At 40.3% G+C, this 5,948-nt stretch overlaps 1 pseudogene; it reads right to left on the bottom strand.

The window, feature by feature from the left end:
* Nucleotides 1-2,281: 2,281 nt before the first annotated feature.
* On the bottom strand, nt 2,282-5,363 carry LOC147459629 (uncharacterized; annotated as a pseudogene).
* Nucleotides 5,364-5,948: the final 585 nt, after the last annotated feature.

Here is a 5,948-nt window from a genome sequence, read left to right as displayed (position 1 = left end):
CTCATCCTTGTTTGTCGTTATATATGAATCAATAAAATCCACCACCTCGTCATTCGAAGCAATGCCAAATACAGGTGCGTTTTCTATCCAAAGCAACCCATGGTCATGTTGGCTTCCTCTTTGTTGAAACTCAGTGACAAAGAAATAATCCATCAGCTCACTGAGAATGGTTTTGTCACGTTTTAGTTCTTTCTTTATTTCTCTAAGTCTGTGGACATAATATCGAGCTGTTGTAGTAGGATCTGATCGGAGTAGTGTTCTCATGTAAGCACACCTATTGGATTGATTGTCTTCAACAATGTGTGGATTGAGTTTAATCAAGCAATCCATCAACGGCTTCCACCTTTGCTCTGCACATGAGAATGTAATAAAGAACGTGGGTTGTCCTAATTGTCGAATCATGGCAAAAACATTGCGCTTAAGTTTTGCTTTGTAGTCAGTGGAAGTCCGAAAATTCTCAAAGTCACTATATCCGACTTGGGATGAAAGTAGTTGTTCGACATTGGTTGTTGATTGAACGTCTTTAGCTTGCAGCTGCTTGCCTCGCAGCTTACCGCACCCATATAGAGCCGAGGACCTTGCTAATGATAATCTTCATTGTCTTGAAAAAAATATTCTCGATATCTCTTGCAAATCTTTTGTCCACATTCTTAATCTCCCATTGCGCGACTTTTTGATACCTTTTTTTTGCCAAGAGATGATATTGCCTTCTTTCGCCAAAGAACAATGCTGGGAAAGATAACTCTTCACAAGCTTCATCGTCAAAAAGGCTCAATGGTGCAAACCCCTCGCAAGGTGCAACACTCTTGGCTTGTGCATTGTGATCTACAACTTGCTGAGAAGTGTAAAGGCCATGGATAAGAGTGTCAGATGGTTCTTGGTCATCTTCAGAGTTATCAAAGTTAGGAGAGATAGCAATGTCGGAGCTTAAAGAGAAGGCAAATGACCAAGAAGAATTGATAGTGGCACCATTTTCAAGATACAATAGCTTAAGAACAAGTTGATGCAATGCTCATAGCACAAATGCGGGCCGGACAGTTCCACTTAGGTATGCATGATCATATTCTAATTTTCGCTTGATCTCCACAAGGACAGTAGCTTGATCGTTTGTGAAGCGAGGCAATACAGTTTGCACCCTAGACAAATCTTCCATAACGTTGACAATGCTTCCTTGCAACCCATATTTCCCCTCATAAGTAAGTTCTCTTATTTGGGCAAATGGTATTCTAAATGACACAAGACGGTGCTCTATAGCATTCAATTGCGAAACACTCTCCATACTTCGATTGAAAACTAGCAACCCTTGGATGTAAAAAGGTGGAATTTGTTGACATTTCAATGCCCGCCTGCAAGCAACACATGCATGAGAGTCCATGTGCGAAGTAGTGACAAGGACTCTCAACTCCTTCAAGAGAAGCAAGTCACCGTTTGATAATAGCCTCAAATTCTTACGAAAAAACAAACCATTGCAAGAGGCACATGGATAGCATGGAACATCTAGAATTTTTCTTGCATAAAGAATTGTTCGTGATTTTGACACCCTCACGTCACTGCTTGGTTGTAAACTCGGGTCTTTCCACATTTTATAAACCTTAGTTAAAATTTGCTTGCTTGAGAATGAAGAAGGATAGGACGCTTGAAAGAGCTGAACAATCTTTAGCACTTGCAAATGGATTCTCGTTAATCAACGTGGTCAAGCAAGAAATGTCATCTTTGCTCCAAACACAACGTGGCTGTTTAAAATGCTTCAACGACATAGGAAGCCAACACATTTTGGTTCAGAAATAATGGAAGCAAGTGAAGGTATTGCAGATGTGGATTCTATGCTTATGCCTCCACAAGAAAAAGATTTGATAAACTTCTTATTTTGGAAGACATGGACAACACATGTCACATTAAATTGTTGGCAAAACAAGATAACCAAGTGCATGCTCAAGAGCCGAGATGTTCCTCGTGTATGTATCAAAGTGTTCAAGTGGTCATGCAATGCGGTGCTATCAACAACACTATTTGTCCATGGTGCAATCCATATAGCTCATGTTTCATTTTTATTGTTAGCAAGGTCAAGCATTATAAGATCAAGAAGATGTTTTTCCAATTCAATGAGAGACATAGAACAATTGAAGAGACAAATCAAAGCTTGCAAAACATCATCGTTACTATTATATGTAGACCAAAAATTTGGCAAAACATAAAGCTTTTTGTCATTTACAAAAAAGGATGAAGGATAGGCAGCCATACTAGAGTTCTTCAAGCAAAAGGTTAGGAGGAAAGATACAATTTAGGGTGCCTTGTAATCAATCACAAAACCGTGCTTGTCTATAGACTATGTTCCAACTTTGCTAAAGGCAACAAGAGATGATTTCAAGTCTAACAAATTCTCATCAAAAAGGCTGAGAAAAGGCTTGGGCAAATTCAGAACTACATCCACGATATTTCCTTGCAGAATTACTTGTACAGCTTCTCCATTTTGCAAACAGATTTTAGCTTGAAGAGAAGGCAACTTCGCAATCTGCACAGGCTTTCCACTTTGACGACTAACATTTCTGCCTTTGCAAGAGTCACACACATATTCCACCTCCAAACTATTGATGTTAACAATCTCCAAAGTTCCAAAGACCTACAAACAATTATGAGATTACAACTTGCAAGCAATGCTCATGCAAATAGATCTAGTTAAAGTAGATTACCTTCTTCCCAAATCCCATACTAGTGACTTGTTTTGAGAGATGCTGCGAGAAAACACTCTTTAAATTTTCTGGCAATGCACAAATAAGAGTTGCGTCCACCACAGATAATATGCTTGATGCTGCTTTGAAGACGTTGATGTTGTGCGCAACACATGAAAAAGAACCCTTGGTTTTCAAAGCATCAACCATGAGATGATAATCGACACGCCTGGAAGGAACAAATAGCAATTGCACAAATAATCCAGATTAGAGATAAGCCTTAAGATATCAAGGCAAAATAGATCAAATTGATGACTCACACTTGCTCTATCACTGGATGCAGGGCCATCTACGATGGTTAAACGATAACTATCACCACCATCGGACCTTGTGGAGGTCTCAACCTTCACAACAGTGAACGCGATAGTGGGAGCGAACTCAATCATTGCCTTATTAGTAAGCAACTCCTTAATTCTATGTTCAGGGTAAAGATGTAAACATCAATCAAAGCTTTCAGCTTTTACAACAGTAGTGGCAGCATTTGCATAGAGAGCCCACAAGCTAGTACCTCCATCTTTCCACACTTTTCTCTTGACATACGCCCCCTCAATACGCAAAAACTCCCCGACTTCAAAAGATTCAACAAAATCATTGACAAACACTTCTGTGACAACAAAGGTGACAGTGTTCTTGGACTCTCTGTCTATAAAGTCAGCCTTCAAATGTCGCGCATAGCTAACTTTTAGGTATCCTATAAGTACCATACTTGCATAGCACTTTGCCCTCAAATGAAAAACGAAAGGTAATAGCATCAGAAAGCTCTGATATGGACAAAACCCTAAGAGAAGGCACTAATGCCAATTGCGAGCCAAAGTTGTCACTTATTGGTTCATCACTCTCCTTTGCTGCAACAAAAGCGGAGCTCGAGTCACGAGGCTGTACAGAGAGGCCTGTGACATAAATATGTTATTCACAACCTTAAACAAGCTTCAAATCGTGGATATAATAGAAATACATTACCACGTGCATAGCTTAGAGCTTTTCTTAAGGCTTTAGAAGGGGATGACCTCTTCAACTTTGGAGCAAGCTTTTTCGAAAGCTTTAGGGACAAATCGGATTTGAAAGAAGGAGAGAAATGTGTTTTAGGTAACTTTAACAAACCAGAGGAAGCAGGAAGGTCTATCGTAGCTTGCACACCCTCTTTACCCACATTAGAACACTCAAGGTCATCTTCAAAATCGAAAGCAAGTTCCTCCTTATTCAAGTTAGGATCTGTAAGAATGTATTATAAGTTTCGAGCAAGAAATCAAGGCAAAACGTGTAACAATAGCTCGAAACTCAATAGAGACAAGTTCAAAAGGCCCTAACCAGACATTGGATGATCCATGGAGACCTGGTATGTAGGTAGAGCTGAGACTTGATAGTACAAGTCCACAAAAGGGAGAGCTGAAGTGAGGAAATAGCAACACAGCAGAAATATCCTAGCACGTTATCAAGAAGACCAGAGGAGTAGAAAACGCCTTGCAAACTCTATGTATAACTGGATGGCTAGAGGCTTTTATAAAGAATGCAAACGTGATGGATATTAAGACATTAAGTTGTACAATCATAAGCTAAATATCCAGGTCTTAAAAGCGGATCTCTAGAGAGAGAAGGCTATAATTCAGGTCTTTTAAAAGCCACTTTCTAGTGAGAGAAGATAATAATAAACTAAATGGCAAATCGAGGCAAAAAAGTTTCTTCTTTACTGTGGGTGACAGCTGGCACCGAGATATGTGAGAATATCCAAGCTAAAAACAAAAGCCGATAAGATTTTTCACTGTTAACAAGGCATTTATCAGACATACAGAAAGATATAATACATCAAGGACCAAACTCGATTTAAAAATATAAACCCAAGCTCAATCAAAACACCGTATGGTCACTTTCATATCCGCAACGAACCCACAGCAGGAACAACAATCCAAAATATTGTTCAAAAGTAATAACAAGAGAATAGAAACTGCTTCTTCAAAATATTATCCATTCAAATAAAGAGAGCTCAGGGCTAGACTTTCCCGAGTATCACAACTTCTATCTGCAGTGAGGCAGACCTGCATATGCCATACACCAAACTGAAGGGTGCAAACGAACACCAAATTACATCTCTATATAGCATGCCAAATCACAAAAGCCAGAAACTTGTTACAAAATTCACAGAAAAACCAGAGCATGTTAAGCATAACACAAATTTCACCCAATAGCTAACTTGCACGACATCGAATATATAAACAGTGTTAATTGACAGATATGAATGTGAGACTTTCACAAAATAAAGCCATATTACATCAACAAGCCGCAGACAGAGTAAGAAACATAGATACTCCAATCCTGTTAATTCTGCCAGCAACCTTGAAAAGGTACAGATAACCCTCCATCCAGAAAAGAACCCAATATTTTCAATAATAATCTGCATACAATCATAGAACAAAAACGAAGCGAAAGCTGCACCATCTTGAAAGATTTCCATCCACATGATTTCTGTTGTTTGCGCGCATTGTAGCTGATACCCAGCAACTCACTGCCAATATACAAACATGTAGACATGCAGATGCTCAAACCTTTTAGCAACAACCAAAAAGGACTTAAACAACTACCTGCATCAGCTTTCACATGCTTTCCGCTATCTAACAGAGCCGGCACCGTCCTCCTCATGGTTAGAATACATCAGACGAGCAGAGGTCAAGCATGACATGCCTCCCATCGCATGGAACAATGGGGCACCATTCTTCTCACGGGTAGCACACATCAGGACGACAAAGGGCAGGAATGAATCAGGCTGAAGCAGCATTCTTCACAGACAGTGCTTCGGAAGAGGGCAAACATAAATTGGCCGGAATCAGCGAGTCACAGCACCAACAACAATGCTTCGGGAACAAAACAAGGGCGAAACCATCGATGTCCACATGGCAAACCCTAGCGCTTAACGCAGGCAGCACCTAACAAGGAACACCAAAACACAAGCAGAGAAACGTGCGCGGAGTTCGGCAGCTTACTCGAGGAGCAATGACACATCCCCTGTCGAACAACGACTTAAGACACACATGGAAAGACCGACTGAGGATACGCGCGTGCCTTCAAACGCCTAGATGGCTACCACAAGCAGCAAATCAGAAAAAACAAGGCCAGCTGGTACTCCCACCGTCTGTGCAAGCAAGCTCACGGACGTCACTGAACAGCAAGCAAGCGTTCTACAAACAGAAGCCTAACCTAAAACATAACAAACAAAGCTTTAGTCTT

The sequence above is a fragment of the Adiantum capillus-veneris genome, chromosome 4 (assembly GCF_014529385.1).
Source record: "Adiantum capillus-veneris isolate H3 chromosome 4, ASM1452938v2, whole genome shotgun sequence".
NCBI lineage: Eukaryota > Viridiplantae > Streptophyta > Polypodiopsida > Polypodiales > Pteridaceae > Adiantum > Adiantum capillus-veneris.
The sequence above is the reverse complement of the archived record's forward strand: the minus strand, read 5'-3'. Positions and strand labels throughout refer to the sequence as shown.